This window comes from Battus philenor, unplaced genomic scaffold, assembly GCF_028537555.1.
Source record: "Battus philenor isolate CCGP_79_NKW_IND1 unplaced genomic scaffold, ilBatPhil1.0.hap1 SCAF_3, whole genome shotgun sequence".
NCBI lineage: Eukaryota > Metazoa > Arthropoda > Insecta > Lepidoptera > Papilionidae > Battus > Battus philenor.
This window is the reverse complement of record NW_027181693.1, coordinates 7,616,565-7,632,462: the sequence shown is the minus strand read 5'-3', so window position 1 is coordinate 7,632,462 and position 15,898 is coordinate 7,616,565.

Genomic DNA, 15,898 nt, shown 5'->3' with positions numbered 1-15,898 from the left:
AGTTTTAAATGAGAATATTAAATATCTTAGCACTGAATTTCTTAGCTTTTGACAACACTAGAACTTTCGGGATGTAGTAATAATTGCAGCGACAACCCGTTGTAGCGACGATGTTATTAAGTTGAATAGGCGTTACGGTAGCAATGCAACTCACTTTGATATCTCTGAGACGTTCCCGACTTCACGGAATTCGCGACGGAGTTGAAGTAATAAGATAAACCTATATTAAAACTGTTCATATTAAGCACAATTTTCATACAAATTTTAGAAAAAAATTATATTATTTTTAGATATCCGTTTTAATAAAATTTGTGTTATTTATTATAAAAAAACAGGAGAACATGAGAAAGAAACTTAATCAGAAGTAAGTTTTGCACGTTACTTTTCTCGTAAGCCCATTTTCTTTTCTGGATAACAGGGAATCTGTGGAATGTGCTATACGGATTAAACAAATAATATTTTTTTTCAATTAATTTGCTGTAATTTTATGAATATAACAAAGTTGTTTGATACCACTTTTGGATTAATATCGCTACGCTTAATTACATAGTAGTGTTATCTGAATACTTTCATAATAAATTTTTTAAATATAAAGTGTTAATTTTTTAACAAGTGCATGCGAACTAGAGTAGTTAAAGATTGTGGAGTAGTCTAAATCTTCTATACCAATAATTTTATTATTCTTTAATAGAGAACATTAAAAAACTAGGCAGTTATCTTTTTTACCGTCGGTTAACTAGAATCAAGGGGAAAACTATGGTTCTACTATTACTCGGTATCAGCCCCATAAATATTAATCTAAGAACTATAGTATTGAAATGAGATACAAAATTAATCAATTTGTTTAAGATAACTAACATAAATATATATTATTTAAAAATAGCTACTCCATGGGTTTCAGAATCGAAGGTCTGTAAAAACTTGGTTCATTTGGTCGAATGCATTGAGAATTTTAATACCTACTTTTCTCGGTGAACTTTACTTGTTAGGATCTCATCGAGTGTCCCACTTCATCGACACCGACGGTCCGCTACAGTTCTTTATCCTATTGTTATATATACAAACTTTTTATTCTGCTAAAATTACTGCCGCATCTGCTTATTTTTCTGTGATTAATTATTGCACTGTGTTTAAATGTTGTTCATATTAACTGTTAAATTTTGATTGCTTACGTAAGAATGTAAAGTCTAGAAATTTCTTAATTGTTTATTTAATGATTTGATGAATTGATGACATTGACCCAAAAATATTCTGTTTCCAGATCTGAAATTGTGCTTAAACTTCATACAACACTTTGAAAGACAGATTTAAGAATTTTAACGTTTAACGTAACGAAGTTTAACGTTTCAAGAGATATTTTTGTCTGTATTATTCTTTTGAAGTATGTATGCTGCTTGTATCTGTAGATATGGTACGAGCATTAATAACATAGATACTTATTTTGCTTTTCCAAGGAGATATACATTATCAATTTTGCCAATTTATAAACAGAAGAAAAAGTTTTTATTTCTTTTATTTTGTTTTAGCAAGTATATCTAGTCGTAAGCTTTTTTATGCATTTAGACGAAGTTGGTCGGACTAAATTTGATTGGATTCCACTATATTTTTCCAAAATCCTTCAAAGTACACATTCAATAGAAATAACTGTAATAATGATTATGATAATCAAATGCTTATTATAATTAACATATTATCATATCATATATTTAATATGGGTACATATTCAAATTTCCTTGATAAGAAGAAAAGTTCAAGAATCTGTCGCGCCTTGTTTCTGTAATAACAAATTACGAATGAATATTTTACCACAGTGTGGTAGACCCGTTTTCAGTAAACGAAGTTACGAACCTGCGGTGATTGGAGTGGGTTTTATAACTGTTGATTACTGAATAATTTAAAAGTTTTATCATAGTCAATTATTTCAGCAGATTATATTTAAATAAATTTTACCATGTTTTATTTCATAAGGCGGTAATGCTGGGCCTTTTATGTATAGGTGTCGCTGTAATATTCAAGTTACTGAAATATTTGCTGCCATCTATCGTCAACCTAAGAAAATGCCTTCTCATTTAGGTTCTGTTAATTTACGTATACTGTTAGTTCATGCAAGTTAGATTTCTTAATAGTTTACATATAAAATCATAGATGGCGCCGGTAAACTTTTGCCTTTTCTTGCGTTCATTATCTTCCTAAGTCATAAATGGATCTATATATTTTTTAATGATTATATTTTAATTAATATTACTTTAATAATTACCTGTATTTTTCAAGTCTTATTTGAATTATAGCTTAATTGATTTGATTTATTTTATCATAATAACGTTTTCTCAGGATTTTTGTTGAAAATATTATTTCATTATTTTTTAATGTTTACTTGTCCACGTTTAAACACCAGCTCATCTAATAGAAAGCGACGATGTATATTCACTCTGACCCTAAAGAGACCTGGGAACGCTTGGTACGCCTCTAAGGAAACTCCACAATGTATACGCGTAGTGGGCCGATTATCTATCCGCCCCTAGAAAAACGGGATTGATGGGATAAAGTCTTGAAGTTTTGCAACGTATTCCCCTAAACTAATCCTGTAAAAATTGTCAGACTCGCTACTGGCCGGTGATGTCAAGACTGAGAAGTTTCCTAGAAAGTAACTCACTATCACCCATAAGTATACCACAACACCTAATTCCAAATGAAGAAATATTGAAATATATTTTAATTGCTATATTAGTAATATTATTAATGAATTATATAGTCATAGTATGTTATTAATACAAAATCAAATGTTACAAGAAATTTAATCATACTTTACAAGTAAAATATGCGAGTAATTTGAAAAACACTGTCTATAAGTGCACCGTCTTTTGTTGCTGCGCGCAAGTGATACATGCCCGTATAGAATAGAAATAGTAAAACGGGAATACCGCGTCGCGTCTTCTACCACCTTCATTTACATATGTTGATTTCTATATTGAACCTTATGACTTGGTAATAAATGATGTCTGAGATGTTTTGGTAAATTTGTGTTTCGTACCATACGAGCTAGAGTTTGCGTATACGTGACAAGTCCTGTAAAGTTTCTGTGTCTTGTCACCACTTCGTGTTTGGCAGATTGAATTTGTTTTCGCATATGCTAATAACGGAGATACGTTTACATGTTCAAAAATGTTCATGCAAAGATTTTCTTTTTCTGGGTTTTTAAACATATTAAATATAAGTTTGTTAATGAACCATAATTAAAGCTGCGAATACCTTTTACTATATAAGTTTATTACTATAGTAGATATCTTCCTATAAATAAACAAGTAATACGTTGCGAATTTTATCGTGCTTAGTACGCTATTAAATCAATATAATCATATTCTTGTATATTCATATATATATATATATATATATATATATATATATATATATATATATATGGTTTTTAAACCTAACATATTATGTTTGACTTCGTCGATATTATTACTTAAATAATTGTCTTAATCCATTGAGTTATAAAACATTGGCTCTCTATGTTTAAGCTGAAAGTTTGGAAATTTTTTAAGCATGAATTAAAAATATTAAAATGTATGGTCGTCAAACTAGTCAAATCGTATTTAAAATAAAAGTAATGTTAGAAGCATTCTTATTATTAGCTAAAACTTCCATATGAAAACGTAATAAATAAAGACGTGTGATTCTTAAGTATTGGACAGTTTTTTTCGGTGACATTGTTAAAAAGCGAATCTACAATGTTTGCAGTAACTTATACACGATAAAAACAGTTACAAAGAGGTCCGATACTGTATTTAATTTACGGTTAATTAAAAATAAGTATTTCTCAGTGCTTTAAAAGGAATGTCTACGAATAGTGTATGGTGCCAATGATGACTTTCGATACTGAAACTTGATTTTTTATTCTGGGCCATATTTGTATGACTTTAGTCGCTCAACGAGCCGCGGAGAGGGCCACGAGATCAAATAAGGTATGAAGTTGTCCACAGGTAAACGAAAATAGCCGTCATAGCCCAGATGTAATATAAGAATGTATAGGGTCTCTCAACGCGCAGAACTAATGGCCGCCGGGACCTTAAATTTTTGAAGCGCACTGTAGAATAACCACTTATAAAACGGGTAGACGAACTAGTTAAGGTCTTTTAAAGATGTTTGATGATGGTTGGCCTTCTCACCGGTCTTATTGGAAATCTATGGGTGAGGCTTATATCAAGCAGTAGACAGACGTGCTACTACTGAAATAATGATGATGACGATATTAATTTAATTCTGAAAATATTCAATTACAAAAAATAAACCGTAGTGTATACTAACAAAACAAACGCTTGGAGTTTAAAATTTTAGTTAGTAATTATTGGCATACTTTGTACCCGAGGTGGCAGCATATGCAAAAGGCGACAAGCCCATGTGAATTGTGAAAGTTCGAAATGCAGCTGTAATTCTCCCCACTGTATATAATATTGTCAGGCACAAAAGTAGTAATGGCTGCAAAACGATGAATGTACTGTCTTTGGCTTTCTGGCACGTTCCTCTCTATACACGACTGTATTGAGTTACACTTGCTGTTAGTACAAAATTGATTTGCGCTCGCTACGTCGATTTAAAGAGACTACATATTTGTGATGTCAAATATGTAATACGTTCGGCCTTTCAAATACTGATGTACTCATATAATATTTATGATGAAAGATTATTACTTCTTTAAGTAAAAACATTTTCTCCATCGTTTAAAATTTTTGTGCAGTTTTTTGATCAAGTTTTAATATTTCTTAGGACTAAGTAACATCAAAAAACATAGTAACTAAAAATTTTACTTTACATCTTACAAGAAAATTCATTCGGATTTTAAGCATTTAATGTCTTAAATAAAAATTACCATGTAGGTTAGTATACTTTATATCGCGGGTGTTTTATTTCTCTCTTTTGTTTGATAAATAGAGTGCCTAGAAATAGTTAAGTGCCCGGTACATCATTGTCAGTGTGTTCGTTGTTGGGACAAATGCTAGTATGATCTTTGAAGGTAACTATGTTTTTTGATCTATTTCGACTGGTAATAATGCATCATATAGAATCTTTTAATGATATAAAAATAGCAAAACAAGCAAGGTATTGACTTGGTTTAAATAAATACGTCCTGTCCACTTATAAAGCGGTGGTACCACTTTCCATCACCATTTCAACCGCAGGTCGTACACTGCTGGGAAAAGCGGCTGCAAGCGGGATTCCTCTAATGTCTTCCCATGGCCTCTCCACTTTGTGGGTGGACGTACAAAACCTAAAAGCCCCGGCCATCACGCCAATTTTAAGGTTTTGAAAACCTTATGCTACTTCTCGTTTTCCCGGTCTTCTAGAGCCATGAAGTGGAAAATCTCCCCTATTATTTACCATTGGGCTCTCGATCAATTTAAATATTACCTTTAGACCTTTACTTTAGTCTGCGCATTATTAGAACTGTTAATATGAAGTAGGGCCTGCACTGTAAACAAACTATAATTCATAGTCAGGTTTAAGTTAGTTTATATTTTACAAACTGTCGATTTGGTAAATTAGTTTCCAAACAATAAATACATGTACTCAACTAAGGGATATGCCTAAGAACTTTAATTGCCTTTTATAGAAAGTTCGAAATTATTCCAATTAAACGGATCAAGTATAACAAATTGTTGGGCTCGATCCGTTAGTTTGTAGCACTAAATAAATCAATATCGAGTAATGGTTTCTACGCCTAATTCCAGAATTGCGCTAGAGTATTTAGTACGTTTCGAATTAGCTGCAGCTGTCAGATTTAGGCAAACATTCGTGAAGCTCGTTTGGGACGGAACTAGGATCCGCTCTGTTTCTCACATTAGTACAATCCCGTTGAATTGTTGCAGTTGCCTTGAGAACGCTTGAATTTCACCGGACACCATATTGCGCTCATGTTTAATTGTGGATCGGACGATACAGCAAGAAAATTATAATATGTGTGAGGTTGTTTGCCATCGGTAATATTGTGTCTCGAGTTGTAATAAGTTTTTAAAGAATTTTTTGTCTCTAGTTAGGTTGCTGAGAAACTTCTATTTTTACCCTAATCTCTACTATTTTTTTTATCGTAAAGATAGTAAAGTCCTGAAAGAGAGTTGAATTAATGAAAAACAGGGAGGATTTAGATTTAACCGCTGACGTTTTGCGTAATCTTGAAGTCTGTTAATTTGTGCAGCAGTAAAAGCTTTCCATGAGTCTTTATTACTAAATTAATTTTCTTAGCTTTTCTGTGTTTTTGAAGTCAAATAATAAAATTTATTATAAAAATAATAACGTCCATTTAATAAGTAAATTTTTATCATATATTCTTTCTCAATGTAAAAGTTTATAGTTTAAATATTTCTTATCTTAAAAGTCCACTAAAGAATTAGATTTGTTAAAGATTTATTTGAATAATTTTAACTTTTTCGTAAGTAGTGCAAATTAAAAATATAGTTAGGATATTTCTGCCGCAGTTTTTATGGTTATTATTTCAGCCGTGAGACGTCCACTGCTGGACATAGTCCTTTCCATAGATATCCAATAGGAACAGTTAGAAGCGGCCTGCATTCAGCGACTTCCGACGATCTTACAAGGTTGTCTATATACCGTGTGGGTGGCGATCCGTAGTCTACTCTCTAGAAACTTCAGACCCCAGCGGCTATCTATTCTGCGTTGTGGTCTGCCCTTTGCCCCTTCAAATTTTCATTCCGGATCTGTAACAGTTACACAAGAGTGGAAAAAGTATAAAAAACAAAAAAATTAAAGAAAATATTATTATTTTACCAAAATGTAAAATAACGTATGCCTATATAAAAATACTCATGAATGAATAAAGTTCACATGTCTATGTACTGTACCTATATATTTAATAAAAACCGTTGCATTTAGGAAATTATGTATATAATTTAGTTTTACACGTAGTGTTTTTCAAAACGTGAATACACATAATCATATTGTTACCTAATGTTCAAAGTTTCATTAGGTATAGTATTCTTAAAACTGTAAAACACTGTAATTAATCCTTTTTGCTTTTTCGGCTACGTCAATAGGCTTTTTAAAAGTAAACGTAAAATCTTTTGTAGAACAGACTTCTAGCCTGTACAATTTCTTTACATAACCATTAAATACAAGTAGGTAATATGAAAACGTAAAAGCTTTAAATCACTTTAATATAAATAGTTCTAATCAATGTTTTATTCGTGTAATAAGGTACTCTGCAAACGCTCACTTAATATTTTCATACAGAGACTTCGTAGAATGGAACGTGTAACAAATTACGTAATTTCTCTTTATGTATAGCAAAATGAGTCTCAAGTTGTTCAAATTGGCCGTTCGCACTAAAACAATTTTGCATGAAGGAGAGAACGTTGTTAAATGGTTTAATTTTGAAATGAAATCCAATGTGCCTTATTTAATTTTTAAATATCTAACCAAAGTATGTATATTATATATCTGCAATGAAATAAATATTAACTTCACTTTTTAGATATAAATGCATTATTATTTAATAGGACTTGTTTTTTCTTGATAATTGATAAATAAGTTTTTTAAATTATTTACTAGCAATATTTTGATGTTTATAATCGCTATCGTTTTAGCCCATAGACCGTCCACTGCAAAACATAGGTCTCTTCCAAAGATGGATGTCTATGGGGGATATACCAAACCGCCACGCTTGGTAGGCGCGATGGCGATCGCAGTGTGGTATAGTAGTATGCTGAGAACGCTGGTGCCCATTCTCCGGAAACTTGGTTGTGAAAAAATGTAAATTACATAACATTGTAACCCGCCTATAAGCCTCACCCATAGAGACCAACGATCGCAAGTCTTAGCCCTCTACCGCAGGGTTACCGCTGCTCGATGATTATTCAATGGGATATGTAATGACATTCAATAAATCTTTTTTTTTACTTTTTTCTCTTAGCTTGATTTCATGTTTATTAATAATATTTGTTAAGTATTAAGTATTTGGATGTATTCATTATTACTATATTTAAATAAAGGTACGTACATTACACGTAAATATCTGTTGGTTAGTTAAAGTATGTCTGTATTAGTATATTTGTGTAAATAAATATTACAAATGTCATAAACTTTTTCTTTCTTCGCAATAGCTGTGCTCAGAGTTTTGCTGCGAGATCGAATCAGATGATGAACCGCAGAAGAACCAAGTTAACAAACGCAGGTCTGAGAATTGTTTGTCTGAAGTGGCAGTGGAAGTGGCACATCGTTCGTGCAACCGATGGACGTTAACGTTGAAGTCGGTTGACCCGACGTGGGTAGGCCTCCAACTAGATACAGCTCAATCATCTTGGCATTTTTTGGTCGAGGCCTGTGATATGCAGAGCGCTTCTGTGGGCTGAAAAGATGAAGAAGTGGAAACTTTAACGTACAATTTATATGTTGACTACGCTACTTGTCCCTTTGTTTCCATACTAGTGTTGTCTATAAGAAATTGTCTTAAGTTATAAAACTGCTCACCGTACTTTTTATGTTATTATATTATAACTATGTTTTTTCTAATGTTACACTTTAAAAATATTGAATAAATAATACTTATATATTTTTTGCCTTATTTAGGTTACATACTTTGATATTTTAACACAAATTTACATATATTTACAATCAGGTAAGTGACGGAGCTTTCTCTCGCTGCTTTAAAAAAATATCTATTTTTCTAATAAACTTGATAGACCCTGGTGATAATTTAGCAACAGATACTTTAAGTAACTCGCAACTCCAAGTAGGTCCCGTTGTCGCTTCGCTCGTATATTCATGCTTTGAGAGTAACGCCCGGGGCACTAGATGGGGCTTTTATCAGGTAATTGCTTTAATATGTCCCGGCGTACGACACCTACGTAATTTGATGAGCCTACACTCTTCGCGCATGTTGATACCATATTACTTTGCCTTTGGAGTAAGAACATGCATCGATATATCTAGTCGTTAATTCACTTCTCTTTGCAGATTTTAATACTATACAATAGATGTCAAACTTCTTTTTAAAGTTATGTTTGAGTGTTTGGCTGCTTTTCTTTTAAATAAATAATCACTAGTAAATCATATTTTTCATCGGTGTCAAAATCTATTTGCCCTACTTTTATAGAATTTTATATACGTGAATAACATGTCATATATGTATGGAAACCATGAAGGAGACTATTTTGTCTACTGTAAATATTTGAGGAGACGTGTTCAATTTATGTCTTTTTTTCGCAACGACTGGGTGGATGGTAGTAGTGATCTAAGGGTATAATAATAAAGAGGAGATTATAGAACCGGGAGAAGATAAAAAGAGTAACTCTTTTGTGGGTCATTGCATGTTGTATTACAACACTCTCCTCTATAATGTTTATCAATTGTCGTAAAATAACGAAATTCATTTACAGTGCGAACGGTTATTTAAATACTAAAAAGGTTGCAAATGAATTGTCCTATTACTGTATTAATAATATTGTCAAAATGACCACAAAAAACCAGACAGAGTTTGTTATAGTGGTCAACACCTGTGCTATCGTCAGCATTCGCACAGATAACAAGGACCGGAAATTATTACAGTACTCATAATTTTGTAATAAAAAATACGGAAACGGTAAATTATGTGTTTGCAAGTATAATTTGAACATATAAGAGAGCGTTTGTATTAAAACTAATTAGGACAAGAGAAAATAATGTTAATGCTTGCGCTTGGAGTAATATGTTTGTATGCATTTTGGTAGTACTTCGTAGATTGACTTAATGGCCTCTAAATTATCAACGACTAATCAAATATAACACGCCAATTCGTACTCCTGAGATTTTTATTAATAAAAGCTAAATTATTTCAAATTGAGCATTAAGTAAATATATTTTTATTTATTATTTTTTATGGTTCACGCTAGAAAATATATACATAGTTGTGTAAAAGAAAGAAAAAATACAATGGGCGGTCTTATCACACGGGGCAATTTCTTTCAAACAACCATACAGTTGCCATAGTAGAGGGATAAATAACGGGTATTTAACGTGTACCTACAGACAAAACATTCATATATTAATACGAATATACATACATATGTAAAAAGCGTTTATTCATATACATTTATAATAAATGCACTGTAATATATTATTATAAATACAATTGTTACAAAAAACTTAATTAAAAGATTATTAATCAATGGCATTGTAAATATTTTTTAATCATATTTTTTTAAATAGGTTGTGTATTCTAGCACGTCTTATGTTTCGCTATAACGCATTCCACAATTGAATGGCTTGTGTTGTAAATGATTTGGCCCTGAATGTAGAAGAATATACAGCATTTTTAATCCCAGATGATGATTTTAAGAATCAATGTATAAATCAATCTATAAAATACGAGATATGTGCGCAATCGACGAATTAGAGTCTACTACTATTGGTTACAAAACAGAATTAATTAATACCAGATGCAAGCAACACCCATAGCACTGAGGCCGGTTGAAAATTTATAATTACTGTGGAAGTTATATATCTTAAATGCCTGTTATGAATTGTATTGTAATATGAATGAAGTGTATGTTTTACTTTACATTTTAGTGGAGAATTTTAAAATAAAATTTTAAATTAACGCAGATATATTTTTAAGTTTTACCTTTATGATCAAGAATTAGTAGATATAAACTTTGCAATTATCAGACAATAGGTATCGTTCTATGAATTTAGGTGTTAATGTGATATGATGAAGTAGGTGGAAATTCTTTCACACTTACTGTGATTTCCTTCTCCAAAGCAATGATATTATCTATGATCTTATCAACTTAGGTGACAAAAAGCACGTGTAACAAGAAATGATAGCATAGTTGGTGTGCTTCGAAGTAAAAATGTAGTAATATTTATAAGATGATTGGATATATGTTTCAGCTTTGAAGGGATCAGAGTATAGCTTATTAGTCAGAAAAAGCTTAAAAGCTTATACCTATTTCCAAAAGCCCTTTCGTTCTATAATATGAAAACTTTTTTATTTAATCAATTACAGAATATACTGTAGAATACGCATAGACAATAACAAGCAGTCTGATATTGTACGACTTGTGTATCTGGTTAGTGATCGATTCATGTACCTGTTTCTTTGCAGTACTCTAACTAAGAATAAACGAAAAAATCTATTTATTTATTGCTATGATTGATAACACTCAAACCAAGTTTTTTTGTAGGCGATTTTTAAACACAAGATCTTTAAAAAAATAATTTTACGATGACGATGTCGGTCATTAATTAAACATTTTATTTTAAAAAATGTAATGAAAAAGCCGAATGTGAATGTTCTTAATAATAACAAGCACAGTTGAACAGGAACTCGTAATTATTTTTTTTAAGAAACGAGAGTAAGATTTTTTAACGAGTACTGGAAAATTGTAATCCTGGAGGCAACGTGCTCATTGTAACTAAAAACATTTCCATTTACGTGAAATTTTAGATGCTTCGAAAGAAATCTTTTATTTATGTTACGATGAAAACTTAAGTTTATTATATTATATACTCGTATGTAACGTAATTAAATCATAAAACTTATGCCTGTACATTGTAAAATATTTACGGGATGGACTCGATTTATGCTGAAATGTAATTGTTTGTAAAGCATCTTTTTTAAAACTACGAAATCTACTCTGGTTCAATATCTTCAAGTGCCTTATGAGGAAAGTTCACAAACCATGTGTGTTATTATTAATTAAATATGAAAGTAAAATGTGGTCTCTCACTTTTGGCTACTTTAGTTACTTTACAGCCGCTTGAGGAGCTATGGAGAGGGCTATGGTGAGAATTTCTTTACGTAATCGAATCATAATCGAATAGGGATGTAATCGAAGGTAAGTAACGTAGCTCAGCGGATTGAGAAGTTGGAGTGGCAGTAGGCAGGAACAGATCACCGCTGGTTTCTAAAGGTTCTGGAGTTAAGAGAACGAAACTGCAAGCGTAGAGAAGAATGACGAGGCGATCTTGTTAAGGTCGTCGTAAGACACTAGTAGCAGGCCGATCCCACCGGTGCTATTGGAAATCTATCTAATCTATCTATGAGGGAGACCTGTCGGTCTCCCAAAGGTCTCCTGTAGTTGCAGTTCTTCGACTGATGATGATAATGATAAAATGTTTATAATAATAGTACAATACATAGACGCGTCCCGTGGATACCAACTTGTCGTTTCTATCGTTGACGCCGACTATCATCTAACTGTGTCGCAGCCTTTAGTTCTCTACTATTTTCATTTTCGATTACTGCGACTAAGAGATAGCACATTGGCTAGTAATTGAACCGCGGACGTCTTTGATATATCGGCTCTTTTATCGGATTGGACGGACGCAATAACAGACCGTTGATTGCTTGGAAGTGGACTCGGGAGATTGATTATTTTCTCGTTACTTGCCTGCCCGCTACATTGTTTTCCTATATACATTGTCACGTATTGTTTATTTAACGCGCTGAATGCTATTTCCATTACATTTTTTTGGAATAACAAAATATTATTCGCTTGTCTTGTAATTAGGTGGGTTTTATTATGTACATATTTACATTTCATTCTGGTATAAAATGTATGTAAAATTACAAGGATCCAAAAATATCTTATGAAATTAACGTACTATTTATTTATTCCAAATTTGTATTGCAAAAACCAGCAAACATTAATGTGAAAATATTGTTGGTTGAGCGAGCCGTCCGTTCGCCGCCAGCCAAAGCTCATAAATAAACAGAAAACTGGATGCTCTGTCGAAAAGTTTCATAAAAAAACTCGCAAACGCAAAATTTACAACCCGAGAATTCAGACGCGTTTTAATTAACCAAAATGGTGGACTGACGCTGGAACAACGAAATATGTCGAAGATAATTACATTACTATAATCATTTATGCGAGAGTTCAAACAATCACTCAGCAGTTGGAGTGTTAACGTTTATTTTTTCAACAAAGTTTACATTTATTTTACTAAATTTAATTATTAATATCAAAGTTACTGTTTTCTCCGCAAGACTTGCAAAACAAATATTCTTCTACTGACGGTTGAAAATTATTAAATTGTTAAGAATACCAAAGTAGCTTAATATAATAATGTCAAATAATAATTTAACCAACCGTTACACATTGTAACTTCACACGTTATAAAATATTAGGTAATTATGTGTAGCTAAAAGTTGTGTATTTCTTTGTGAAGTGAGCGTGGCACATTTGCATACATACGAACAAAACATGGCGAGAGTAAGCAGGAGTGTTCAAGAAAAGTTTCTTTCGTATAATGAAGATGAGCGAAAACGAGCGGGTAATCCTGCACGCTGGAACGGAAACTTAAAACAAACCGCTAGCTTTGCTGATTCTGGAACTTGACTTGTTGACTGCTTATTGTGATTTCAATTCTTATGTGGAATAATAAATAAGCTAACAATTTTCACGACGTTGACCTAATGAAGTTCAGATAACGTCGCCATCATCATTATAATTTTAGTCGTAGAACGTCCACAGCTGGATGTATGCTTTCCCCAAAAACTTCCAACCGTCTGTTCGCCTCATTGATGGACGTCCTATGGTACGCGGGTCCGTCGTCTCCATTCTAGAACCCTAAGAACCCAGCGACAATTTATTCTGCGCATAATATACCTACTGTCACGTTAATTTTCCAATCCGCTGTATTATGTCGGCTACTTTTGTGGGTGCACTAATCTCCGCATTCCTGATTCGATCCCGTCACAGAAATCCTGAGCAAAGGTTCCATGGCCAGTCGAACGAGCTTGCTAATGAGACTCTACGTGAGGGAATACGTTTCTGTGTAATACACATAGGTTGTAGGCCTTCATCTTTATCTTCGATCTTCAGCACTGAGATATGATGTAATACACCCAAACATAAACTATGACTTAATTTATTCTAATTCTAATAACGACTATCGACGATATGTTATTGTAGCTGACATCATTCCGAGTTACGAAATAATTAATATTAATCCTATTAGAGTCTAGATTTGATTGTATGTATTTATAAAAGTACGTCATATGTGTTTGCATTGTATGTATTTACAAATTATATGTTAATACAAAAGAAACGCCCTTTCCTTCAGAAAATATTCGTATTTACTTTCGTATAAAATATGTAAAGAGTTTATTGTGTAATTTGAAGTTTTGTTTTAGTAAAACTTGAGGGCATCTTCATGGATATCAGCACAGACCGATGTCTAGATATTTTAAGGAAATGAAAAATTGCAGAATTCTAAGGTCGTCTGTGTGAATTACCTGGCCAAAGGGATTTCAAGACCCTCTCTTGGATTAACAATTACTCCGTGTAAAGCATTTTGAATCAAGGATACCCGAGTGGATCAAACCTCGACTTGCGATGATGATGTTGTAAGGAACTATTAGAGAAAAATAAAATCAACTTCAAATATATTAACATGTATAAATGTAAAATATTATTAGATATTTGTTAATTGAATATTACAAACGATTCCCTAACAGGCGATTGCTTTAAAGCAAATGGCATTTAATTAATAGAGTGGGCTTAAGTGAGTGCTACCACTAATGTTAGTACGGCTTTGTAATATCAAACGGTTTCATGGTTTAATCCACGCGGGCATGTTTGTATGGCTGTTGTTTAGATTTGGAAACGCCTTGTCAGGAATGTTTAATACTAATGACAGCGTTTTTGAGTTTTATGTAGTGAAAATTGAATAATGTATACTTGCGTTCTACAAGGCGATTGGTTATAAGTGAAAAATATTATAAAGGGTTAATCGCCAATTATTCTCTATATTACAATAATAAAGTATCGAATTAAGAATTTGTTAACACTTTAGTTTAGTACAAAAACTGTGAAACACTTTAAAATTGGTAATTGCTGTAACCGCGAATATTTATAATATTTCCAGATTAAATAAAATTTCTCTAAAAAATTAACATACTCACAAATGTGTAGTCAAAACCGAAAAAGTGATAAAACATTTTTACTGTTCAAACATGTTTATTAATATGTACATAATTTAAAATTAATTGTTATATAGACTTTAAATGCAAATATTATCTATAGAAATATATACATTTGTTTCAAATTTATTAATAACTCGTATAGAAATATTACGGGCTATTGTGTATTAGTACATGAACATTGTAGTTTTTATACAAACAGTAGGCTTAATATATAAGTACTTATTTTAAATGCAGATAGAACAATCAGAGGTCATTAGCGAGTGTAACACATTTATACGCCTAATTAATAATTTTGGTCAGTTTATTATATGTCGTGAACATAATAAGTAGAACAAATAAGTTTGCAATGCTATTTAATACGAAGAGAAGTCATATTTGTGACAAAATTGTTTTTTTTTCTTTTCGGTGCAAATATTTTATTAATTTACTAAACAATGTTTTACGTTAGTAATGAAATGACAGGACATTATCAAAATGAGAAAGTCATTATTATTTCTCAGTTACGATTTTTGACTATTTACGTGTGATTAAAAAATTTTTTGTCACAGAAAAATCTTAATTGAAATTTTGGTTTCAGGACTTATTTTGAGGAAATTAAAATCTGTATATTAATCGTAACCCAATTATAATTGTATTTAAATAACAATTATAATAATTAAATTTAACGTATGTTGCGTTTTAACGCTGTGTCCTTGACACTAGACTAAAAGTTTTTTTATTGTACAATAATCACAGTTGCATTGTATATGCTCTAAATACTTTTAATTATCTTTTGTTTGTATTTGCGAGCTACTAATAGTTTTCGCACATGTTGTCGTTGGCAAAACTATTTTTTTAATATTCTTATTTATCATTTAGACACAGGGAATAATGTAACATTTAATTAATGAGTTCATATTTCGTAAAAATTTACTTGATAATGTTAGGTTAGTTTATTGTATAAAAAATGCGTTAATTTGTTTTTGAACATTTTCA